This window comes from Enhydra lutris, unplaced genomic scaffold (genome assembly GCF_002288905.1).
Source record: "Enhydra lutris kenyoni isolate GAN:26980312 unplaced genomic scaffold, ASM228890v2 scaffoldscaffold7, whole genome shotgun sequence".
Taxonomy (NCBI): Eukaryota; Metazoa; Chordata; class Mammalia; order Carnivora; family Mustelidae; genus Enhydra; species Enhydra lutris.
Window position 1 is genome coordinate 40,665,489 of NW_019154091.1, and position 27,180 is coordinate 40,692,668.

Below are 27,180 nucleotides of genomic sequence, written 5' to 3' on the forward strand. Positions count from 1 at the left end.
CTCTGGGCATCTTTAGTGCCTAGAATAGTATGTGAGTACATAATAAATACTGTAATTGTTGAATGAAGCTATGATTATTTAGATTAACCAGCAGTTAGAATGGCTGAAGTAACTATAAATGTGTAGTTGAGTATATTGTGGGAGATTCAAATACAATAAAACTGTCTAGTTAGAATCTTAGGGAGGCACGTCTAGAAGATGAGCATATCTATGAAAAATGACCAGGTGGTGAGTTAATGCTGGATTATTTTTCCCTTTGCCATTGAGAATGAACTATTATAAACATGATTCTTTTTTATTTATAGAAAACATACAAAGTGAAATCTGATGTGCTCTATTATTCCAATCCCATTTGTCTTATTATAGAATGAAGCTTTTGATATTGATATTAATATTTACAAATTGTTGAGTATTTTATAACTGAGCACCTATGTACTAAATAAATTATAATACAGTTATAATTGAGACTGTATTTATAATTTTTTTGAACAATCACGTACTATGTTCTGTGTAAAGTACTTTACAAAGCTTAGCAATAAAACAATGCAAATCTGTGTTATTTCCTGACTTATTTACCTTTCAAGTGATCCCTCATTATTCTACAACAAAGTTCACTTTTAGGCAAATAATTTTTTAAATCGGGTCTCATTTTAGAGTTCACCTTTTCTAGGAAGGCATTACTGATTCTCCAACTCTGGATTAGGCGATTCTCCTAAAGCCACCCAGGATTTCAACTAAGTTGAAAGACCAGAATTATAAAAATAAGTATCAAGCGTCCTCCACTAATTTCTTATTGCTTACAATGTCCTGTTTACTTTTGTTTCCTCTAGTATAGATTTCTTGAGGATAGGCACCTAATATAGTTCTAGAACACTGATTGCTAAATAAAAACGGAATGAATAGATTAAGGGGAAAATTACATTAAAAAACAAGATAACCAAACCTTACAAACTATTTGTCAGGCTTTTCTTGCTTTGCAAAAGAACTTTACATTTATCCTGTCATTGACCTCTCTTAACCGATTTGAAGCACAGGCACTATCACCATTTCAGAGATGAGAAAACTGTGTTAACACACGTGTTCCAAGAAACAGGCAAGAAGACAGGAGTACTTGGATGTGAGCCCAGATCTCCCAACAAACTGAGTTGCATCTTCTCTACTGCATCTCACGGCCTTCATTAAAGGTTGGCTCCCAATATAAAATTGCATATAAGGGATACAACTTCCGGTAGAAGGGTATGATTGGAAGTGCTAACTCTGGCACAAAACTGAAAGAAAATACGTGTCTTCGCCATTCTCTCATTACTTACAGTTTAAAGTATACTTTGTGAATTTTTAATATAAATAATGAACAAATATACTTCAGCCTTTTCCGAAAATCTTTCTCTCTGCTCTTTAACTCTCACGTACGTACCTATTTCCTTCCTTCTTTCCTAAGGCTCATAGAGGGCGCTAACAAAGTGCTACTCACTGGTTGAGCGAAGCTCCACTCAAAACACACCTCACACTGCAACTGAAAGGCGCAGCGCCACCACCTCAGACTTCCTTCTCCTTTCCAAGGCAGGAGGCGTGGCCAATTTCCCTCATTCAAATAAAAAACCAGGAGATTTGCATGGGGAAAGGCTGATCCGTGAGCCTATTGGCTGTTAGTACCACGGGCGTGGCCAATATTACGCCCATGTAGCCCCGCCTACATTAATTTGCATAACGGCCCCGGCGCGTGCAAGGGAGAAGCGGGTTTGTTTTTGAATCTGCGGAGGCGGCGGCGGCAGCGGCGGCGCGGCGACTGAAGCGCGCGATACTGAAGCGGCCGCGTTGAGGACGGTTGCGCGGAACGGCTCTGTAGGAAGGAACTTGGTTCCCCCTCCCTCATCTCCCGCCCCGAAAGGTATATATGACTCCTAGGGGCTGTTATAACCACATTTTCTTAAATTACTATTGTATTTATGAAGAGTCAAGACCGCATTATGGCGGCTGCGGGTGTTGTGTGTGCGCCTGCGCGGTTGCGGAGCTGCGGGCGGGCGCTGCATGGGAGCACGTGATCTTGCGGGGTCGGGCTCTAGCTGCAGTTGTGCAGCTGGCGGGGCGGTGGCTGCGCAAGCGCAATATTCATTTTCAAGATCTAATGTTCTTGTTGGACGCCATTTGGGTTCTAGATTTAATTTCCCTCATTCTTGAGGAGTTTCATTTTGTTATCCCCAAATTTCCACATTTTTTAAGGAAAACGTTTCTCTTGTGTTTTACTCTTATATCGGGCTCAAACTCTTTTTTATATTTTTCCGATTCTCTGAGAAGCTGTGAACTTAATTTTCTGTAAAAATGATTGTCACTTGTGGTTCTCGATTATAATTTCACTTTTGGGGTATTGCTGGGTTCAAGTGTATATTTAGGGAGATAAAGATCAGCACCTAGTGGTGGTCCCAGGGGAAGTACATTTAATTGAACTGCATATCTGCAAATACATTTTTAAACCTAATTTTACCAGTTCTGTTATCAGGGAATGTTTACAAAATAGAAGCAGTTTTGAGTTTTGGAAATATGAGGGGGAAAGAGCACTGGAAAAATCAAATCTCAGTCTAAGTTAATGAAGTCCTAATTATCAGTTTGTGTGCTTCTGATCTTACTTGCATCTGAGTTTTAGGTTTTTTTCAGTCTCTGATCTCTTGTCCATAACTGCTTCAGTTTGGTCATTTTTATTACTCCGACTTTTAAAATTAAAGTCTTTTTTTTTTTTTTTTTTAGCATTTTATTATATGTGAAATAAAACTTGGCAAATTTTTTTACAAAGAATTCTTAAGAGAATTAACTACACTGAGGCCCTTAGGAATAAAGTTAACCATCAATGAAAAAAAAATCATTTGATTCTTTAAAAAAATTGCACCATATACATGTGTATGAGATATAATCGTGTTTGAATTCTTGGTGTTCTTAGTTTTCATTTCTTAAAGAAGGTAGTTGTAAGTATGCTACTGATTATTTTAGTTTACAGTGGTTGTGTCACTATATTTAAATCTTATATAACACCCCTGGGATAAGTGTTATACAATTTGATATAATTCTGTTACTGCGCAGATTATTTCTTAGTGGACTCAAAACTTGTAACTGGTTTTCATAAATGTCACCTGTGGTTTGTGTGTACAATAATTGGTTTCTGGGTTGGTTATATTAACACTAAGTTTAAATCAGTTATCTGTCAAATGAAGAAGTGACTAGTGCTTTATAATGGTTGGTTAGGGATGTTTTTCTTGCCCAAAGCAAGTACTGTTAGTATTAAGTAGATGTAATTGAAAGGAATAGTTTTGGTTGGTGGATTTTTAAAAAATGACATCACATACGAGATAGAATGGAGTGATAGGAAAGATAATTCTTTTTTCTCAACAGAAAATTAGCCATTCATATAATTCCTGGACCTCTGGACTCTTCTACACAGAAATTATATTTAGAGGGCAGTTGTGTAATCTTTTCCCTTTTTATACTTATGAGGTGGATTACCCAGCACACCCTTCCCCCACTTCCTGTGAGATTCTTTCAGAAGTTTAGAGTTGAAAATGTGTTGTATTTTCTATATTTGTGTGTTTGTTTGTGTATTTATGTACACATACATATTTAAGTTAAGAAAAGAACTTTGATCTTAGGACTTGATACGCTTTGCACTTCCAGAAAAGTGAAATATTTTGGTTTGTATATTTAAACTTATGTTTTCATTTGAATATACAGATGGTTGCCTCTTAGGTTAATGCTGAAGATTATAAGAGGTACTTGAAAACACTGAGGAACATAATGTAAAATGTAAATATTTCTTAGTAAGATAATTTTGCTGTTTATTAGAAAGGCAAGTATATTTCTGTAAACTTAAAACTAAGACCAATGAATTGTCTGAATGTCCACTATTTGTTTGCTGTTCTTTCAATAACCAGCATGTTTTGAAATTTTTGTTTCATAGTTAAAATACCACAAAATTTTGTTATATATGTAACATAAATAATATTAGGACTAGATTACTTAAGGAATGAATACTAAGTTACTGGGGTCATTTAAAACCTTTTTAGTTTTGTAGATTTTAAATATCATAAAATGTAGTTTAGACAAAAAGGTTTGATTAAGCTGTAAACCATTAAAATTCTTTTTTCTTTAAATTGTGATTTGAATATACGATATATATATTTAAATACTTTTTTTTTTTTACTTATAACACATTTGGAAAGTATTGAAAATTAGCAACATTTAGAAATAAACACTAAATGTTTTGGTGATAATTTTGTTATTTTTCCACGGTTGATCAGTCAGTCAATAAATAGGATTGTTCAATAAATATTGATAGTTTTTCGTTTGGACCATAATTTCATTCCTGTTCTTTTAATTCAGTATTACATTGTGGATGTTTTCCCATTTCCTTATTCTTTTAAAAATACTTTACTTTTTTTTTTTTAATATATAATAGTCTTTTAAAAATGTTTAATGGCTGCATAATATTATGTCGTGAAAATATCCCAAATCATCAAATACTCTGCAAATGTTTTTAAGCGGTTACAGAATATTGTTATTTCTAATAACAATGTACTGTGACTTACTAAACATTTCTTTTATTGGCCATTTGTTTGTTGACTTTTTCTCTGGTATAAATAATGCTGCAGTGAACATCCTTGCTCATGAGTCATGAACAGCATCTTATAGTATTTCTTCAAAATTACTGCTTCAAAGGGTGTTTAAACTAATACACACAATTAATAAAGCTTTGTTGTTTTGAAAAGCATTTCCCGTACCACCATCAATTTGATGGCTGAAAAATAGTAGCTCATTAATTTTTTTTTCTTTCTGATAACTAGTGAAGTTCAGCTTTTTAATGTTTATAAATGCAGTTTTCTCATTTTTGTGAATTAGCTGTTTGAGGCTTTTTTATGTATTTTTCTGTGGTGGATGTTAATGTTTTTCCTATTGGTAACAGCTATTTATGGATATAGCCCTTTGCGCTTCATATTTTTTGGCAGGTTTTTAAATTTTAAGTTTATTACTATTAAAATTGCTTATGGTTTTATATATTCAGAAGTTTGCTATTTTTATGTAGTCTAAATGCAGTGCTTTTTCTTATTTGTGATTTCTTTTAGGACTTCTTTGCCTAGAAAATATGACCTGTTGTGGGAGGAACTAAATGTTCACCTATTTTGTTTATTTTTTCTACATATTGTAAAGATCTTAAAAAATAGTGTTTTAATATGTATGGAGTTTATTTTGCCGTATTGTATGAAAATGGGTTGCTAGTTTCCAGTTTTTCCAAGTACCTAATTTTCTTAGAATTTATGTTGGTGATCTCTTTTCTTACTGCTTTGAGTTGCTAATTTTGGTCAGAAGTTACTAGATCTGAGCAGTTGTTCTGCTTCATTTAGTAGGGATCTTTAACTTGGGGTCCATTGGCCTCAGGAGTTCCTATAGATAGGCTTTAAGAGGATTCCTTGGTAGATCCTTCCATGGATTCCTTGATGTATACAACTTGTACATATGCAGTTTTCTGGGGAAAGAGTTATAGTTTTTATCAGCTTTTGACAGGAATACGTAATATAAAATCTGAAAGGAGGCTAACAAGCACTGTCTGGGCCTTATTCATATAGCAGTACTACTATTTCATATGCTGTTCAGAATTGCATTAAATCTAAATTGGGGTGAGTTTACATCTTTTTACTATTCTTTTTTTTTTTTTTCACTCATGACTAGAATACACTTCCTGCAGGTTCCACAAAATATCCTTTTTTAAAGAACACTGGAAAAATTTGTGATATCTGTTACTTTTCATTAAGGTGTTATTTTACTTGTTTCCTAGTGCTGATAAAATATTAATAGGGATAAGTTGTTAGAAGATATAGGACTGCATTTCTATTTTTAATCTGCCTTAGGACATGGTGATATGAAAATAGTGCAAGTATGAAGTTAGAAGTGGGAAAATAGGTTGGCAAGAAAGTGTTCTACAATATTTGAAACCAAAATTTTTCTTTGAGACTTTTTTTTTTCTTTTTTAATAGAGGAATGTTGAAAAGCTATTTTTCTGTCCAGGATGGAGCCCAGTAATATAATAAACATTTTTATTTTTAGTCTTTTTGGTAACTGTAAGTTATTCTCTCGTAAGGGTGTTTTCCTAATTACTAGTAAATTTATTGTCCATTAAATGTGTTCTTTGGGCTGATTGGCTTTATGAAAATAAATCTAAGAACTAGGTAGAAATCAATTGTTAAGATATTACTGGCTTTTATCAAACTTTTAAAGTGAAAAATTCCCATCTTTGGGTCTTTTTCAAGCAAAACTGCTTACAGAAATTTGCATATCTTACTTTTTTTATGTGACCTTTGCTCTTACTTGGAAACTTTTTCTAGTTCTGACAACTTATGATACTTGGTGTTTTAGACTATAATAGGTGAGGAATGGCAAAAAAAGGGACAATGGAAGTGTTACTGGAGAAACATACATGAATAGGAGCAAGAAGTGATGGCTAGCATCTTGATAGTGAAGAGGGGTCAGGTTTCAAGTGTTAGAAGCAAGAATTTAAAAACTTAGTTTTGAGATCGTATAAGTTTGTGAATTAGTATTCCTAGAGCTGAATCAGTATTTGTAACATGTTCATTATGGTAGTTGATGATCTTATTAATGATTCTGGATCCTAGAGAATAATTTAACTTGTTCAGGGAGGCAAAGAACTGTATGATTTAGTTTAGAAAGTTTTCTATTGTAATTTTTAAAGTGTTGAGGTATATGGAAGATTCATACATGGGCATATGTACTTTCTCAAGGGAATTACATGTAAGGTGTATTATGGATAAAAATTAAGTTATGTTTTAACATAATGTAAATGGTAGAGTACAAAAAAATCATCAAGTAGCTCTGAGAAGCCATGTCTCTATAAGTTCCCTAGGGTATCTAGAAATTACCTATCCATTAGTGGAGCTTCTCTTTCGAAATTCTTGCCCATTTGACCTTGTTATGTTCTTTATAGAGTCCAAGATTTTAAAAATGATATTGCAGTGTTCTTTCTCAGACTGTCCTGAAATCTAAAGAGTGAGTTAGTGGCTTATCCAGTCATTTGAGCTTGTTAAAACAGAAAAGTGGATTCCAAAAAATTAAACTTTGTTTATATATGCTTCAAGTTACATCATTTGCATTTTTGAGTCTTTAAGAGAATGACTCTTTCTAAAAAATGTGATAGGCCTAAGGGTACAGTTGGCAGTACTTTCCTGAGAGACTTTATAATTGGACGTATGTAAATATGAAAGTCTGAGAAATGAAGATGACCTATTAATTTCATCATGAGAAATATTCATTTACTTATGTCTGCAATTTTTCACTGTTCAGAATATTATAAAAATATTTTGTCATTTTGTTTCTGATAACTAGGAGTAACTAGCTGTATACCCTTTAATTTGGGAGAGAGGACCCCTTGTATGATGTGAGGTAGTAGTGTCATAATGTCTTACTATAGAGTTCTTTGTCCCTTTTCTTTTCTTTCTTTCTTTTTTTTTTAAAGATTTTATTTATTTGACAGAGAAATCACAAGTAGGCAGAGAGGCAGGCAGAGAGAGAGGAGGAAGCAGGCTCCCCGCGGAGCAGAGAGCCCGATGCGGGGCTTGATCCCAGGACCCTGAGATCATGACCCGAGCCGAAGGCAGAGGCTTTAACCCACTGAGCCACCCAGGCGCCCCCTTTGTCCCTTTTCTTTGTTTGCATAGCCCTGTGCTACTTTGGGGAGTTATTGTCATGGTGGGTACCTAGGAATTGTATGTCTAGTACTCTATGGCAATTCTACATTTAAATGAGAATTTGACTTGAATGTTAAGGTAGTGATTCTCAGAACTGATAGAGCTATTAAATAGCTCTATCTAATAATTACTGACTACCTTGAGTCAGTAATGCTAAAAGATAATGCTATCCAGTTTGTGAAAAGGTAAACCTAGAAGATGAAAATAGGATTTGCCATTTTAAGAACCAGTGAAAATGTGACTGATGAAACAGTGAATGATGTGACTGCTTCAACTCATTCTCAACTAAGTCTTTGAAGTTAAGTAGGGGTGTATCTGCCCTGTTACCCTTACTAGATGAAGTGTTTTAAAAGGAAGAAGTAGTGAAAAATATAGAAAAGAGACTATTTTTGAAATTTTCTCTTATTTCCTTTTAGGTGTTAAATGTCAGGAGCTAATTGGATTAGAATAAAGACTGAACTGCTCAGTGAGACTTTTACCATAGTTTAAGGATTATAAGTGTTTATTTCCTTGCTGTAACAATACAGAAAAAGACTCTTTAGGTTTAAGGTGGTTTTGGCTTAACATATGGTTCCAGGTTGAACATGACTACCTACAGTTTACCAACCAGGGGCAAGAGAGAAAGGGTCATGGGATTATACACCTCATTCTTTTTTTTTTTTTTTTTTTTTTTAAAGATTTTATTTATTTATTTGAGAGAGAGACAGTGAGAGAGAGCATGAGCGAGGAGAAGGTCAGAGGGAGAAGCAGACTCCCCATGGAGCTGGGAGCCCGATGCGGGACTCGATCCCGGGACTCCGGGATCATGACCTGAGCCGAAGGCAGTCGTCCAACCAACTGAGCCACCCAGGCGTCCCTATACACCTCATTCTTTTGAGAACATGATCTGGAAGTGGCATGTATCACTCTGACTCATGTTTTATAGCTGAGAATGTAGTCATTGGAACATAATTAGTTGGGAAAGGAAGGCTGGTTAATGTAGTATCTAGGTGGATAGCCATGTGCTTACTAAAATTAAGGAATTTTATAAAAGGAAAGAAATGGGTGTTAGGGAACAACTAGCCCTTTCTGCTATAAAAGTAAGCTGGAGAAGTAGTCTCTCAGAATAATTCATAATTTGATATTGAAAACTAGTTTTTTGCTTTAACAGTTATAGTTAAAACTCTGTGTCTTCCTTGGTTTTTCCTTCTTCTCCTTCTCCTTCTTCTTTTGAGAGAGAGTGCAAACAGGGGAGAGGCAGAGCTCAAGGGAGAGTGAGAATTCTAAGCAGGCTTCATGCCCAGTGTGGAGCCTGACATGGGGCTTGATCTCATCACCCTGAGACCATGACCTGAGCTAAAATTAGAGTCAGATGCTTAACTTACTGAGCTACTGATGTACTCCTCTATAACTCCTTCAAAGTGGAATTTTGAGAGCTTTGTATTCATGATTTGTGGTTGAGATTCTAGTTATTATATTTACCTTATTTGGTGGGATACTTCCCATTTCTGCTTGCCTTTGCAAACATATTAAAATCATGTTTAGCTCTGCAAGATTGGAATTTTAATTTAATATTAAAATCTCCATATAATATTTTTGTTATTTATTCAGTTTAATATTTTTAAACTTTACCAGTTAACTTGCTTATTTTAAAAGGATGAAAGATTATGGGTAAGGACTGTGGATAGTGACAATTGTTTAAACTACTTGTTTTAGTCCAAAGTTGTTTTTGTTTTAGAAAAAAAATTTTTTTTAAGTAATTTCTATACCCAACTTGGGTCTCAGACTCATGACCCAGAGATCAAGAGTTTCATGCTCTACTGATTGAGCCAGCCAGGTGCTCCGAAGTTACGTTTTTATCTTTTCCAGATCCTATTTTTCTTTCGTAACTATATGTGTGAAATACACATTTTGAAGATAGAAAATATGATTTTTGAGGACCTTATAATATACACAAGTAAAACAATTGTGGTTGTAAATTCTTTGCATATGGGTAAAACTTACCTGATTAATAAGTAATTTAAAACCACTTTCTATATAAGTAAAAAAAAATATTTAAAAAATATTCATGTAAGGCACAAAAAGTGAAATGATAATGGGTGAGATCAAGGAAGTCTTAGGGGAGTTGTATTTTAGGAATAAACTAGAAGGATGTTCTCAGTAAAGGAAATAGGGTGTTCAGAGTATGAGAAATGAGAAAGTGAGTGTGTTAGGAGAGTGTGTTAAGGAGAACTCTGTGTTAGGGAGTGTGTTAGGAGAACTCTGAATAGCTCCCTGGTATTTGACATAAGATCCTTGATTTTTGTAAGAGTCATTGCTGCCATTGTGCCTATATAATATAACTAATAAAGAGGATGTTGTTGTTTTCAGCTGGAATTTTTTAATTACTTTTTTTATTCTGCTTTGCTTCCTATCTCACTTAAAGGCATTTATTGCTTTTTGTTTCTATGTTTATAGTTGTGTAGTCCTTCATAAGCTTTCTGCAGCTAGGAATTACATCTTATTCATGTGTCTGGCAATTGTTACATTTTAAAGAAAAACCCCATCTAATTAGGAATGATAAAGCCACTATTGAAAGTGTAAGATTGCTTTTCAGATTGCCTTCCTTAATATTCAGTAAATATTTGCTTATTGAAAGACTAGATCCCTTTTGTTTTAGGTGCAGGTGCAAGAAAGGGAAGTAAGATATGCTAGTTCCTTTTTTTAAAAGATTTTATTTTTATTTATTTGATAGAGATCACAAGTAGGCAGAGAGAGAGAGAGAGAGAGAGGGAGGGAGGGAGGAAGGGAAGCAGGCTCCCTGCTGAGAAGAGAGCCCGATGTGGGACTTTATCCCAGGATGCTGGGATCATGACCTGAGCAAAAGGCAGAGGCTTTAACCCACTGAGCCACCCAGGCGCCCCATCTAGTTCCTTTTTTTCATTTAACTCATGATTATCCACAGGTGTCAGACTTTTTTTTTTAAATAATTAAATACATAATTTACTTAAGCACCCACTGGATAATTGTCAAAAGATTGACAGGCACTTTACATATGAAAAATTATAAATTGTGAGTCAAGTTTTAGAAAAAGTTCTTCCATGTCATTCATTAAAAAAAATAAAAGAAAACAGGGAAACACCACTGCTTACATATTAACAAATTTCTAAGATATAACTCTGAAGGACATAATGTGTGCAAATTAATAAGGTTTTGATGAAAAGATGGAATGACATAATTATTTTGTATTTTTAAGTTTCTGTAATTCTCTCCTTCCCCACCAAATTTAAATGATTTAAAAGTTGGTAGATAGCAAAATTGAAGAAAGAAAAAGGAGAGAATTTTCCTAAAATCAGTAATACAGTGAAGTAGAAAGAACAGTAATTTTATATTGGGATCAGGGCATTTAGAGTCTCCCAGCTGTATTAATATAAAATGGTGCTGCCACCTATGTAGTAGGGTGGTTGTGAGGATTAAATGAGATTAGATACAAAAAATGGTTAGCAGTTTTTCTTGGCACATTTTTCTTTTCTGTCTCCAATCAATTGATGAATCGATTAGTCAGGCATGAATATCTAAGAGGCAACTAGGTGCAGCTATAGGGAGCCCTTCAATGCAGGAGATTTATAGAAAATGACAATATTCTTAATTACTGGAGCTAGAATAAAATGTTTAAAAAGTAATTTAGAAAAGTAGTTTTATGATACTACTCACTAGTAGGGAAAAATAAGCATTTGAAAAAGTAGTGTATTTGCAAAGGTTTGTGAAGGAGTCTAGATTTAGGCCTGTTTTATTTTAGAAAGTATTTAACATATAAAAGCCCTGAGAAGTTACTAAATTTACCAAGTTTACAGTAAGCCTCTTCATGATAAAGAAGCAGCCCTTTTCTCACATTAATTATTTATCTTCAGAGTTTGTCATTTTTTTTCAGATAATTATTATTGCCAAAGTTAGAGATAAAATCATTTATTTTGGGGACTAAACCCATATATATATATGGGGACTAAACCCATATACATATATATATATATATATATATATATATATATATATATATATATATATTTTTTTTTTTTTTTTTTTTAATTTAAGAGTGCAAAGTGCTTCCTCCCCCTTTATTTACTTTCTAGGTATGGAACTTGCTGGACATGCTCACTCAAAATTGAGGCAAAACAAAGTGCCAGTTTTCTTCCATAACCATTCCTGTGGCCAAGTTCCTGCCCTGTAAAACACAAATTTGAATGGATAAGTTTGTTTAATGATCTTATACTTTATTTATTTTTCTTGATACTTTATTTACACAGGCCTAATGAGAAGTTAATACCAAAAGACTTCCCTGTTGTCTGGTTAACAAAACTACATACATTTTGTTTAAGAGTTAACTTCTGTCTAGATGTTTTGTAAAGTGTAATTTTACTTGCTTGATTACAAGATCAGGAACCAAGAGCTGTCTAATTCATCTCATTGAGCTTTCACCTGCAGTACTTAAAACTGGGGTCTTGTGGTTCTGAGATTTCCATATTTGTCAATATTCTTGTATTTTGGAAAGTGATATTCTTTATTCCAATAAACTTAGGGATCTATAAGTTATAGAAGACATAGTTAGATTCTGGGAGGACTTACTGGCATCATTTCTACATTGAGGTACAGTTATTTCTACATTTGAGGAGCAGTCCTTTTCCCCTTTCATACTTAATTATAAGCTTTCTCTTTTTAAGTGTTACAGTTTTGTAGTCATGGTTACTAGTTTGATTTATTCAATTTTATCCTGATAGTAAGGAACACATCCTCATTGGAACTGTGTAAACTGCATTATAAAAAAGGAAAAGGATTCTGTTTGGCTAAGACCAATCAATAAATTCAGTATTTTTCTATAGAACTGCTCTTTAATTATTTTGGTGGCTTCTTATAACCCATATTAAAATCTTTTACGGGTTATTTTTCCCTTGGAATTCTGAGGATATTGGATCAAGGTATTATTTAAATTATTATTTATACAAAGTATATTTTAATATCTTTTTTTTTTTTTTTTTTTTTTTTTTAGATTTTATTTATTTGTCAGAGAGGGAGAGAGAGCGAGCAAGCACAGGCAGACAGAATGGCAGGCAGAGGCAGAGGGAGAAGCAGGCTCCCCGCCAAGCAGGGAGCCCGATGCGGGACTCGATCCCAGGACGCTAGGATCATGACCTGAGCCGAAGGCAGCTGCCCAACCAACTGAGCCACCCAGGCGTTCCCAAAGTATATTTTAAATTGAAGGTTAAAGATAGATTAAGAAGAAAGTGTTTTCCATATATAACCATTAAAAATACTAATCGTAGTTAAATCAGTTCATTTAGTTCTAAGTAATTCTTGTTTTACTCATCTAGGATTAAGTAATCTACATAAACAAAGTTGTCTGCACTGGACTAACAGCATCATAGAAATCCGGACCCATTCTCTTGGTATATTTATGACAGATTTTGATTTAGGAAGGTAATGTCAGACTGTATACCAAGTGGCCTGTATCCTGGAGTCTCTTCTACTTAATAGTAATAGTTAAGATGATTTGGTATGGTCCTTTACTAAGGCTCTTTTGATGTTTTATTTAGTAGAGAAACATCCCTCAGGTTTAGTGGCAGCAAGGATCTTGACTCATTTTTGTTTCTTGAGTTTTATTGCTACAGTTGGCCTAGGTGCCCTCTACATGTGGTACACTGCTATGATCAGAATTTCATATACCATGTAGGGAATTCCTTTACTCTTTGTCTGTGGAGCACCATTGTTTTCCATGTGTCATGTCTTTTTATTGGTCTGTTTTGTCATTAGGGAAAGGAAACCCTATTCTTTAGTAACTTCTTGAGAAAAAGTAAATGCAAAGTATATTCTTTGAAGCCAGGAGTGTGTGAAACATTGTTGCTGCATTTTTAGATACTTGATTGATAGTTTGGTTAGGTATAGAAATCTAGGTTGGAAGATATTTTTCTTCAGAATTTTAAAGACACTGTTTCATTATATTTTTGCTTCTATTACTGCTGAGAAATCTGAAGCCATTCTTATTTCTGATTTTCCCCTCACTGGAAGCTATTAATCTGTTAATAGTCTTTAGTGTTTTGAAATTTCACTGTAATTCTTTGATGTGGCTCTGTTTATCATTGTTTGTTGGCTTTCATCAGGCCTTTTCAGTTTAGCAACTCTTGTTTTTCAGTCCTGGAACTTTTTCTTAAATGATTTCATTGGTGATGCCTTTCATCTGCCGTTTTATCATTCCAATGTGCATTTTTGGAGGGGTGCTCCACTTAGTTTTTTTCCCCTCCTACTTAGAACTTGGTCTTTTTGTTCAGTTAGATTTCTTCAACTTTATCATACAGTTCTTTTGTTGAGTTTTTCATTTTTCTATCATGTTCATCATTTCTACTTTATAGTCCTTGCCTGTAGTATTCTACTTTATTTATTTATTTTTTTTAAAGTAAACTCTGTGCCCAGTGTGGATCTAGGAACTTATGATCTCATGCCTTTACTGATTGAGTCAGCCAGCTGCCCCTAGTATTCTGTTCTTGACACATGACTATAGCATCTGTTCTTACCTGTGGATATTCATTTTTTTGAAGTTTTTTTTTTTAAGATTTCATTTATTTATTTGACAGAGAGGGAGATCACAAGTAGGCAGAAAGGCAGGCCAAGAGAGAGGAAGGGAAGCAGGCTCCCTGCTAAGCAGAGAGCCTGATGTGGGGCTCCATCCCAGGACCCTGAGATCACGACCTAGGCCAAAGGAAGAGGCTTAACCCACTGAGCCACCCAGGTGCCCCTTTGAAGTTTTTTCTTGCATAGTTCTTATGTTTTTTTGTTTTTGTTTTGGCTTGTTTTTGGTCTCTGTCTTCCACATTAAACTTTAATCAGTTGCCTTTTTCTTCCTTGCCTGACTGTATTATATGTTGTGGAAGATTAAAAAGTTGATTAGAGGGGCATCTAGGTGGCTCAGTTAGTTATGTGTCTGACTCTTGATTTCAGCTCAGGTCATGATCTCAGGGTGGTGAGATTGAGCCCCATATGGAGGTCTGTGCTGGGTGTGGAGCCTGCTTAAGATTTCTTTCCTCACTCCCTCCCCCCACCCCAAGCTGGCCTGTGCACATTCTCTCTCTCTTAATTTTTTTTTTTTTTTAAGTTGATTAGAGGGACACTTGGCTGGTTCAGTCAGTTAAGTGTCTGCCTTTGGCTCAGGTCCTCATCCTGGGCTTGAGTCCTGCATCAGGCCCCTTGCTCAGCGGGGAGCCTACTTCTCCTTCTGTCTGCCTCCTCTCCTGTTTGTGCATGCGCACACACTCTTTCTCTCTCTGACTAATAAAATCTTTCAAAAATTGAAAAAAAGTTGATTAGAGTATCTGCAATTGTTAGCTTTTAACTTCTCTTTGGCTTATCTGGTTGGACTGTTTTTTGAGGGCTCCCAAGATCTTAAGGTCTTATGCTTTTTAGATACACTCTAAATAGCTTTCCACTATCTTGAGTGGTAGTAAAGCAAAGTTTGTTGAGTGCAGTACAAAAGCTTCTGAAGAGGGAGGAGACCCGAGCATTGCCCTAGTTTTCCATTTTCATACATGGGGAATAAGAAGTATTTTTTTAAGAGTTTATTTATTTATTTGTCAGAAAGAGAGAGAGGGAGAGAGAGAGAGAGAGAGAGAGAGAGAGAGCACAAGCAGGCAGAGTGGCAGATAGAGGCAGAGAGAGAAGCAGGCTCTCCACTGAGCAAGGAGCCTGATCATACATGGGGAATAAAGATCTGATTGGCAGCAGTCTGGAAGATTAATGGAAGAAGAAGATGATGGATCTCTGCAGTAAGCACTCAGTCCCTCTCTTTTTGGTGTGCTACTCTAATTTTTAACTGGATGTTATCTTCATAGTTTTGCTAGGATTGTGGAGAGAAGGTATTCAGTGGAATGTGGTGAGGATATCTAGTGTATCTTATTGATTCACAAACAGCTTTCACTAGTATTCCCTTTTTTGGTCACACCATTTTACTATTTGCTCCTTTCACCTCAGTTGGCCTAGTTTTTTTTAGTTGTTGTATCTTTTGAAGTTGCTGTCCTGTAACTTAAATTGGTTCTTCCCCCAGTGAAGCATGGAAAATGATATTTGGGGAACTGCTAAGTTAGTTACCAGTGGTCCTGCTTATTTTCCAGCTCCCAAAATCTTTTAGTTCTTTTACTCTTTTCCTTATTCTTGAGGATTTTTGCTTTCAAAAAATAGCTTTACTGGGGCACCTGGGAAGCTCAGTTGTTAAGTGGCTGCTTTCAGTTCAGGTCATGATCTCAGGGTCTTGGGATGGAGCACCACATCCGGCTCCCGGCTTGGTGGGAAGCCTGCTTCTCCTTCTCTCCCCCCGACCCCTGCCCCGCTTGTGTTCCCTCTCTCTCTGTGTGTCTCCCTCTGTCAAATAAGTAAAATCTCTCCACTGTGTCTCTCTCTGTCAAATAAAATCTTAAAAGAAAAAAAAAAAAAAACCTTTACTGTAGTTTTAGTGGGATTTGAGGGAGTGAGATTAGGTGTTCTCATTTCATTATCTTAACATCCTTTTACATTTGTTTTCTTTGTATGTAAGGTTGGTAATAATATGTAACTAAAGTGTAGTAAACAAATAGAAGTATTTGCTTTTTATCTAATACAGTGAAACCTTTTATTTAGATTCCATGGCATTTTCAATATTTTGTGTATGCAGCTATTTTAATAGTGTGATCTGTGTTGTCTAAAAGGTTATAGTAGTTGATTACAGTTAATTCCCTTCCAGTTCTCATTGTTATTTGTGCAACCCCTAGCAAAAGGTTTACATTCACTATTCTTAAACCTTTGAAATTATAACACTCTTACTTTACATGATCCTTGTAAGACTGAAATTAAAAAAAATATGTGAAAGAGCTAAAACATTGGGTAATTGTGGAAATGTTTACCTGACATTAGAAATAACTTCCCAATGTGTTTGCTTTTACAAATAAACAGTGACTCAGTTTATCAGGACTTATTCTATCTAAAGTAATTTTAAAGCAATATTCTTAGTAAAATTTAAGAATTTAAAAGTAAATAATTTGCTTCCATAATTTTTTATAGACACTTTTAGAGTTCAGCTCTTCCAGGCAGTTAGTAGGTCTTGTGTATTGCCTGTAAAAACTCTAAAAGCTGAAAAGTACTCTACAAAAGGTATTTTTTCCATTTTGGATTTTAATGATTTTATTTATTTTTTAGAGAGAGAGAGTGAGTAAGAGAGACAAAGCATGAGCAGGGGGAAGGACAGAGGGAGAGGCAGATACTCTCAAGCAGACTCTGAGCTGAGCTTGGAGCCCTATGCAGTGTTCGGTTCTACAACCCTGATCATGACCTGAGCCCAGACCAAGAGCCAGACACTTGACTGAGTTAACTGACTGAGCCACTCAGGCACCTCTACTTCCTGGGTTTTAAAGTACAGAGACTTTTTAGGCCCAGGCTAAAAACTTAGTTGAGTCATTAGTTGACTGCTTTTTCCCAGAAAATAAGAGTTGAGATCGTTAAAGTGAAGGTTCTTATAGATGTAGAATTTTCTGAGATTTTTGTGGTAGAAATGAAAACACTGGGAATTAATTTCACCTCACCATCTATTGAGCGATTACTGTGTTTTGTACTATGGAAGTGAATGGAAAATGAATTAAAATGTGATTTCTGCCCTTAGGAACTCTGAGTTATGAAATATGGTAAATATAATTAAAATGTGATTTCTGCCCTTAGGAACTCTAAGTTATGAAATATGGTAAATATAACAGTGGTATGCACAAAAAGATCTTGGGAGTGAAATTTTACCTGGCTTGGGGGATGGGTATAGTAAAAAGAAAAATAAGTAAGGAAAAAGTTGTTACTGATGAGATAATTTAGGTTGAGTCCTGAATAGGATTTATCAGGTGAACTAAGATTGTTTCTTTGGGATAGAAAGTGAAACATGTTGCAGTGGCACCAGTTATCAGAAAAACAGCCTAACCATTTTCCTTTTCTAAACTATTTTCGTGATGTGTAGAAATAACCAGTGTGGGAAGGGATGGGTGAAGGAAGCTGCATGGGCTTAGTCTGAGTGTAGCATGTATTTCAGCTCCTAGCACTGTTGTGAAGTTATTTAATCTTTGAGCCAGTTTCCTTCACTCATGAAGTGGTAGGTAATACATACCTTGTAGGACTGCGGTGAGAATTAATTGAAATAATGCATGTAAAACTTACCTGAGGGCTTGATCTATATGAATGTACCTCCCTACCCCTTTGTCTTCTAAGTGCTGTGTGTGAAGTAGATAATCAGTCTAGTTACTGTTTTATTTATGTGCCTTGGGATAATAGAGAAAATCTAGTGAATAGGTAGTGAAATGACTCTAGTGGTTGGAGGAGAATTGGTACAATGAGAGAATGTATGTCTTTTTGTCTTTGACTGTGAGATACAAATTGGGTGAAAAGTAGTTCTTGTAGCTGATAGTAGTAGCCAGCAACTTAGCTTGCTCAGGAAAACTTAGACTGAGAAAAAAGTAGTTAGGATTTACATTGGAAAGGTAAAACATTGGCAAGACATGGGAGGCTTGGGGTGAGGGGAATGGGACAGGGTACATTTGCAGGTGTGTTACATAATTTAAATTTTTGTAGCCCAGACTCCAAAAGAATCTGCTGTCCTGAATATTGGAAGCTGCTTACTTGGCAGATTTAAAAGTTTTGGTTGTTTGTCTCCCCAATAACCTTAGTCCCATTTCAGTGCTACCGTAATGTCTATCTTTTATGAATCTTTTGCAGTTTACCAACCTCTTGCTTCTAAGGAATAGATTTGAGCGACTCTCAGAGAATTACTTTTTTTTGAAGAATTAATGTAGCTTGGTTAAGTGTAACTTTTTTTTTTTAAATCTAGTGTAGGACTTGAATAGTCTTTATACACTTCATCCAGTTTGCCTCTTGGAGAATAAATAAGGGTCTTTTAAAAAGCTGAGTTTAAATAGTTGAATTTAAACTGGAAAAAAAAAAAGCTGAGTTACTTTTGTTTCATTAAAAAATTTTTATTATAGAAAATTTTAAATATATACAGAAATAGAATGAAATAATCAACTCCATGAGCCCATCACTCAGCTTGAACAATTATCAATTTATGGGGCCAGTCTCCTTTTGGCTGTACCACTACCACCTCCCTATACCCTTAACGAATTTTAGTGAATATCTACATAGTGTGGTGGATAGACAAAAGATCATACAGGGGAGCTAGATTTTAGGAAAGTAAACTAAGGAAAAGAGAAGGAAAAGGTGGATTTCCTAGATAATATGAGCTGTCAAGCAAACAAATTTTTTCTGTGCTCTCGTCCTTCTCTTCTCCTGATGGGTAGGTTACTGCCATGACAGATTTGTTGGGATCCCTCTCAAATTTGTTTTGTTAATATACCCACTTTCTGTTCTCCCTATTTGCTTCCCCCCCCAAGGGTGTCTACATTCTTTGTTTTTATTTGTTTTTCACTCATATTAAAATGTTGGGAGGTCTGTGGCAGGGCATGAAATTTAATTTGCCCTGGGACCAAACACTCACCTAGAGATGTCTTTGTGGCCATCTGGACTACAGAAGAGAAGAAAGTGTTTTTATCTTTATGGCAGATTACTTAAAATAAGCTTTGTTGCCATCATAGTTCTAATGACTCTAGTCTTTTCCCCCACAGTTATTTAAAATTATTGTCAAATTATTGTCAAGATTCAAAAATTTGACTGCAAGCTTTAACCATTCTGCTAGATTTGAGTACTTTGGGGCTTAGACTCTGTGGGAAAAGATCTTTAATCAGCCTTCTATAAATGGAAATTGACTATCAGGATTTAAGCAACTTAATTTTCCAGAAATTATAAAAATTGGCACCCTTTTCATGATAAAAGTACTATAAAAGACACACACACACCAAAAAAAGGGCCTTGAGCAGACTTTTTTTTCTGGACTGAAATGGAGGCTTTCTTTCAAGCGAATTCCCTGATGTTTGCCTTGTGTGATTTGGCTCTATCTCTGTAACTGCTAATATGTGGCATGGATTTCAGGCTGTCTGGGATCTGGATGTGCCCAAAGTCTGTATTGCAAGTCCGGATTCACAGGCATTGTGTTACAAAACTGGCTTGCTGCCTTCTCTGTTTTCTGTGTCCTAAGCAGCTGCATTGTTTGTTGCAGTATATGCATTAGCTGTTGTCTGTGTTCAGTTTCCTGCAGACTGACAAAGTGGGAGGGGCTTTGTTTGATACATAGCTGAGTTTTCACTGTGTGAGTTCTTGAGTGCACATTGCAGCCATCTTAATTACACTTTAGTGCAACTGAGACAGTGCAGCTGTCTCAAAATGGCTGCTGACCTAGCCTTTGTAGCTGCTTAGGCAGCAACTGTGCCAGTGAGGAGACTTGGCACATGCACCAGGACCAAAGGTAAGAACCAATTACTCTTTATCTTTGAATATTTTAATTAAAAAATATTTGAATTTTACTGAATTTACATAGCAAGGTGAACTTAGAGCTTGCTTGCTAAGAAGTTGAAGTGTTTGCTTTAAGCTTCTTTTATGGACACAGTACATAGGATGGTGAGGTCAAAGGTTAAATTCCTGTAATTTCTCACCATCTTATGTACTGTCATTGCCAGAACATTTGACCACTACAATAGTGTTTCTGGCCCTAATTAACTTAATATTCTTTTTGTGTTGGATATTTTAGTTTGCTTGATATTTTTTGGTAGAAATTAAAAACAGTATATTTACTGAATAGTGTTTTTTTGTTTTGTTTTGTTTTGGAAAGAAGCCATAAATAAGCCGTGTTTTGCATGCTTGTGTGTGTGTGTGTGTGTGTTTTGGAGTTATTGTTTGATAGCTTTCTAGGAAGAATTTAATTTTCTGAATATAAGTCATAGTTACAGAAAGAAAAATATTTTTAACACTGTTAGATTTTTTTTTTTTTTTTGTACTGGGTTCTAATTCTTTTTCATTATGCTGCTTCCTCTTGGCCATTTAGTTCTTTCACATGTTTTAAGGGTGCTAACTTTTTATTCTAATTACTTTTTGCTTAAATTGTCATTCAGATTCGAATTTTGAGTTTAGAAACAAGTTCACATCTAGGACTGGATACCCCTTTTCTTTCTCCTGATATATTTTAATGCAACAGAATTGAAATACTCAGTTGTTTTAGTTAATTGATATTAATTGTTGATGTCCACTTTAGTCTTAGTTTAAACCTGTGGTATATTTAAAAATAATGTATTTCAGTGATTTTTAAAATTTTGTTTCACAATTTTCAAAAAGCTTTCTTAACATTCTGAACTTGAAACATTTATTGAGATATGGTAAGACCATAGTCACCCAGAGAGTTAGGAGAATGAAATTCTTATTCACATAATATTTCAGATAGAAATTTTAAGCTCTAATGTTTAAATTGTGGTAATTACTAAAATTTTTTAATAAATGGTATAGAACATTTCTTCAGTTTTGTTAAGACTATTATGAATATATCCCTGACTAATATGACATAGAACAGTAAGTTTTGAACTTTCTAAGCACAGCAACTTTAGAAAACAGCATATTTTTGCACATTAAATTCTTATGAAGGACCCCTATATTTAAAAGGGACACATGGGTATTTTATTGTTTTGTTTTTATTTTATAATTTAAAAGTGTAACATTTATTTATTATAAACTTATTTATTAAAATGAGAACAGTTAGGCTGTTAAGATGAAAACAAAAGTCTGAAACCAGATCCTATATCACAGTTTTAATCTTGTTAGTGTCGGGATCTAGGTTGCTTAGTTGTAGAAATTCAGATGGTAAGTTAAGGGACTGTAGAATTCAGTTGCAAAAGTATTCTAAAATGTGAATTCTTTTTTTTTTTTTTTTTAAGACTTTATTTATTTACTTGACAGAGATCACAAGTAGGCAGAGAGGCAGGCAGAGAGAGGAGGAAGCAGGCTCCATGCTGAGTAGAGAGCCTGATGCGGGGCTCGATCCCAGAACCCTGGGATCATGTCGAAGGCAGAGGCTTTAACCCACTGAGCCACGCAGGTGCCCCTAAAATGTGAATTCTTTATGTTCTTTTTTAATTTCATGAAGTTAGAGTCTATATTTACACAATTTAACAGTTTGAAATTTCTGCTTTGCCACAAAATTGTGTTTATATTCTAATTTTTTTTAATAATTTTTTTCTTCATCATTGATCGCTTATTTAGTGGCTTCAGATATATTTGGGATCACTAGTTCAGCTTTGTCAGTAGCTTTAGTGTGTTTATTTCTCTTTAATTAGCTTACTACTCTGTCAAGTTGTTAGGACTCTTTTTATGTGATATAGTGGTCGATTCTATTAACCTGAACATTACTTTATATAAATGCAGTAATATGTGCTTGCCCCCGAAAGAGAAGAAGTGTTGTGAGAGAGATTTTATCCATCGTGCCTTTCAGGTTTACCCTAGAGTGAGTATGACATAGGAAAAGTGAATGTGCTGTGCCCTTAATCATTATTATTTTTATGCCTCTTATAGTATGAACAGCTTACTGTATTCAGGTATTTCATACAGTGCAAGCCAGCTACTCAGTTTGTTCTTTATTGCTAGAGGAAACTGGCTAGGTTGAAATTATTGAAAACTTATGTTGATCGTCAGAGTAAGACCTTAGGGAAATTTCAGTGATCTACTCTTTTTGCCTTTTGTTGTGGCTTATAAAATTTACTTTCATTCTCTACAAGAACACTCCATTGATTATTACTTGTACATGGGGGAACATCAACAATGTGGCTTTTTGGAATATTATTGCTAATTTTTTCAGGGCCATGTTGCATTTTTGCAACTATAAGCATAAACTGGACCTCAGTGGGATTATTACTTCTGGGATTTGTGACAGTTTTCAAATTGTCCATGCTGAATATCAGACTGGCTACTAGGCTGAATAATTGAAGGCATGATAAATCCGGGAGTTGGATAATTAAGGTTTAATGTTATTATTTTGTCATCTTTTGTGTTCCCTATGTGTTTATCCTTTTTCCTGAGCTGTTTCATTAAGCATAAGCCTTTAAGGAAAATGTTGAGATAGTGAAAGAAATCAACTAAGAGTTCAAGCCTAAATTTGAGTTGTTTTTATTACTTCTCTTATATTGATCAACTCATTCCATTTTCTGACTCTTGTTTCCTCATCTGTAAAATGGGAAAAATTCCTATCTATATGGCGAGGATATGCGGAGAATCAGTTTACATAATGTTTCTGAAAAGTACCATGAAATAGTCTGCATGCTAATTTTCCAGTAATATTTGAATGCTCTTCAGTTTTTTGTTTCTTAGATGTGTACTTTATCAAATGTGATTGGATCAGGGAATGTGTTATATTTAAACAGTATGGGAAATTTCACATATAACTCATGCTCGAAGCGAGAAGTACTGACTAATATTAGTACATCCATAGCCACTTGATAATATGTTGTATTCATGTTTGTACTGCTGATCCTATTCTGTTACATAGATTAGCCACCTTTTGCTGTATGTAGATAGTGGCAGATATGTTTATTAAGTAAAGCCAATGTAGAATGTTGACATTACAGAATTAAGGAAGTAAAAGGGAGAAATGTTTCGATTCTAGTTTAACTGAGTCCTGCTAACTGAGTCCTCCAAATATGCAGTGAGAAAATGATTTCTCTAAAGAGATGACTTGAATTCAGGGCCTAGAACTTTCAGTTTTGGTACATATGAGAATCTTAAGAAAATATAGTTTTCTTTCAGTAGCCACAAATTGGCAGCCAACAGACTTTATCCTTTTGCTGTTGTCCTGTTACTCTACTTGTTTAAGCTGTCAAATTTTACACAAAAATCCGGATATCTCATCTCTGAAAAATAGAAGTTGGGTAGTGCTAAGAATGTATTTCTGCATCAGAAAAATAATCTTCAGTAGAGTACCTACTGTCTCCTTCAGATAGGGCCTATACAGTTCACATCTGGTCTTATTCACTAATTACATTACCTGCTGGGTCCCTATAAACTGTTCCTTTCAGATCCCTATCCTACTTATTTGACAGATTGTTGGCAGCCTTTTATAGTTAGAGTACAGCTTCTAACCTAGAAGGAAGTAAGCATAAGTAAAGTCCAGCTTACTTTACTTGGTAGGAGAGACTGCCTGCATAAAGACCATTTTCTCTTTAGAAGACACGGAACCTTTGCCAATCTTCAGCTTTGTCCTGATTTCTCTATATTAGAGAAATATGGTGCGGATTGAAGGAGATCCAGTGATATCAGCAAAAAGTGGCAATAGAATGAAAGTGAAGAGATTAAGGAAATATTAATTAGAAACATGTATACCTTGAGGTCTTTTAATGTCATAATAGGTTCTCTTTTCTTTAAATGTTATGGTGTTAAAGACATCACTGTTTATCATATTGATGTTAATGATGATACTGCATAAGAAAAAGTATATTCAAGATACACAGTTTACTGAACAGGTAAATGAAATACATTTTATAAAAGACTTATGTCTAAATTGGTTGAGTTGAGAAGTCTTAGCACTAAAAATGAGAAAGTTGCTAGTAGAAAGTTTTCTTGACTGCATTAGACTAATTTTAGAGGCCACTATAAACTTATTTTTGTTTAAGGTTTGCTTCTGTTTACATAACACTCACTGTCTCAACTTTGTTGAGACTACTTTGATGATGTAGGAAACATGGTGGTTTATGATCATGATATGATATGATTTTCAGTTCCACATTTTCTAGAGTGAAATCCAGCTTCTTAGCATTTATGTAATACCATGTAATACCAGGGAAATGTTACTTTTTTGGAAAATGGCTTTAAGTTAAAGCAGAAACTTCAGTGGAAATTGAAAAAGCATTTAACTTGCCCAGGAAACACTGACTCTCCTGCTTTCTGAACTCTTCACACTCCCAAAAAAGATAGTGATTTGTGATTTGGGAGAAAGCTTAAAGTCTATTCAAATAAGGAATTTTTTTTTTTTTTAATCGCTTAGGTTAGAACTTTCATAGAATTCTCTATTAGTAATTTGTAGCAGTCTGTTCTTGGTCATTAACGTGTTAATATGGAAATGATGAAAACAGTGCTTATTGACACAGTGAATCCTTTGAGTTTAATGAAGAAGGAGTTTAACACCATATCTGAGGAGTTGTTTCTGCATCTGTCTAAGGACTTTTGCCCTTCTTGTAGTAAATCAGGTGCTACTGCCCAGGAGAGGCATGTGACCTGTTGCTCTCCTGTGTTAACACGGAAATGTCATGTCATGCATTGTGGAAGCTACTGGTATAGAAGTCAGGAAATTATTATTTTTGTCTGGTATGGCTATTAAAAATTATATCATTTTGGATACATGGCCATTCTGCATTAAAAGAGAGAGGCCTTTGGATTTGGATTAGATAAAGAGCCAGGGAAGAACACAGACTTTGGAATCAGTCAAGGTGAACTCATTTTCTTTGACCAATTAGTTATACGTTTATATGAGAAATGTATATATAATGCTGGATGTATAATGCCTATCATAAGTGCTCAGTCTTTTTTTTTTTTTAAGATTTTATTTATATTTATGTGACAGAGAGAGAGATCACAAGTAGGAGAGCAGTAGGCAGAGAGAGAGAGAGAGAGAGAGGAGGAAACAGGCTCCTTGCTGAGCAGAGAGCCCCATGCGGGCCTTGATCCCAGGACCCTGGGATCATGACCTGAGCTGAAGGCAGAGGCTTAACCCACTGAGTCACCCAGGCACCCCGCTCAGTCAGTCTTATGCATTATTTTTTATGGGAAGAAGCTAGTTGCTTATTTTCAGACTTTAGTTTTCATATCTTTAATATGGGGATAAAGTCTACGGTGTAGAGTTGATAATTGGGATTTAAATGAGCATAGTATATATACATTTAGTGCGGTGTGGGATACAAATTATGTATTAGTAAATATTGGTTGCTTTTTCCTTACAAGTTTCCCTCTGGCACAAATTTCTTCTGCTTTGTTTTCAGTCATTATGGTATTGGGGAGAAATCTGGGCTACTTGGATACTTTAGAAAAGGATCTTTAGGGTGAGGGGTTTTTAGGGGTCTGGCTGATTTGTAGTAAAAATGCCAGAAAGCAAGGTGTTTATTTATTTTAATTTTTTAAAAGATTTTATTTATTTAATTGACAGAGAAAGAGAGAGATCACAAGCAGGTGGAGAGGCAGAGGGAGAGGGAGAAGCAGGCTCCTCGCAAAGCAGGGGAAGCCCGAGATGGGATTCGATCCCAGGACTCTGGGATCATGACCTGAGCCAAAGGCAGTGGCTTAACCAACTGAGCCACCCAGGCATCCCAAGCAAGGTGTTTAAATCTCAAAGTGAAGACTTTAAAGAGCTTGAAGGGGATACAATAAGAATTCTTACTGGTGCTAAGGCAGCATGTTAGAGTGAAAACAAAAACGGATTTTGAATTGATCAATTGATTCAACAAATTTAATAAACATTTATTATGTACCTGTTAGTTGCCAGGTACTGTTTTGATGTCTGGTGTACAAGATCCCTGCACTCTAGCAGTTTACAATGGGGCAGGGGAAATGGGAGGATAGATAATAAATACGAGAAGGTTAAATTACCCCAGGGATTGAGAATCCTGGGGGTAGGGTAGAATAGGTAGCGAATGGCTAGGTGAACACTACCAAAATGTGGTCTGTGGATGAGTTCAAGGTCAGTTCAGATTAGTTTGTCTGTTTATTCTTGTTCTTCCATGAGATAATCACTGAAATTAAGAATGTCTAGAAATTTTTGTATCAATCTGATAAAGTAACTTTATGTCAGTTGGGTCAAATAATAAAAATAATTGAGGCATACATTTTATATGCTTTCTCTTTATTTCACCTTCCAATTAATTCATTTTTGTTGAATTTATAAAAGTGTCAATCTTTGATGGATTAGAGCTAAAACATTGGTTCTTTACCGTTATTAATTTGGAAAGCACTGAGCTAGATTAACAACTAACATTGTCGGTTGGCACTTCAGTAAGCAGGTTGTAGAGAATTTAAGCTTCTCATGATTAATTCAGTATTAGGTCATTATTTAATTTATTCAGCTTAATAAATAGTTGTTATATACATTATATTTTATGCTGGATTAAGTGATTTTAGGTCCTTTGTTTTTAAAGTACTTTTATTCAGAGATCTGGATGCATAAAGTAGGAAGAGAGAGAGGGAGGACACAGCTAACAAAATTAAAACCAGAAGGAATACAATACTTGGATGACTTCCAACTGTGAGGTGTTATGATCAATAGCCAAATGTTACTTAAATGGTATATACTATGTGAAATGACACCATATTATATGTATTTGTTTCTGTTCCTTCTTCTGCTGATGGCAGAGTACAGATTTTGAAAAGAATATGTAATTTAGGAAATTCATTACTGCTTATCAAAGGCAACATTTAGGATTATGCATGCATTAGAAGTCTACTATTTACTGTTGATGTATGATAACTTTCCCCCCTAATTTTGAGCTCCATTGTCTTTATTGTATAATAGGGATAGTTTAAGAACAAT

The 27,180-nt window shown here is 35.0% G+C and overlaps 1 protein-coding gene across 1 annotated transcript in view; it reads left to right on the forward strand.

The window, feature by feature from the left end:
* The first annotated feature begins 1,847 nt into the window (after positions 1 to 1,847).
* LOC111141985 (activating transcription factor 7 interacting protein) overlaps positions 1,848 to 27,180 on the forward strand; it is a 121,104-nt gene continuing 95,771 nt past the window's right edge. Inside the window, exon 1 of the mRNA XM_022494888.1 lies at positions 1,848 to 1,888. The gene's annotated coding sequence lies outside the window, so the exon portion shown is untranslated. The remainder of the gene's footprint in view (positions 1,889 to 27,180) is intronic.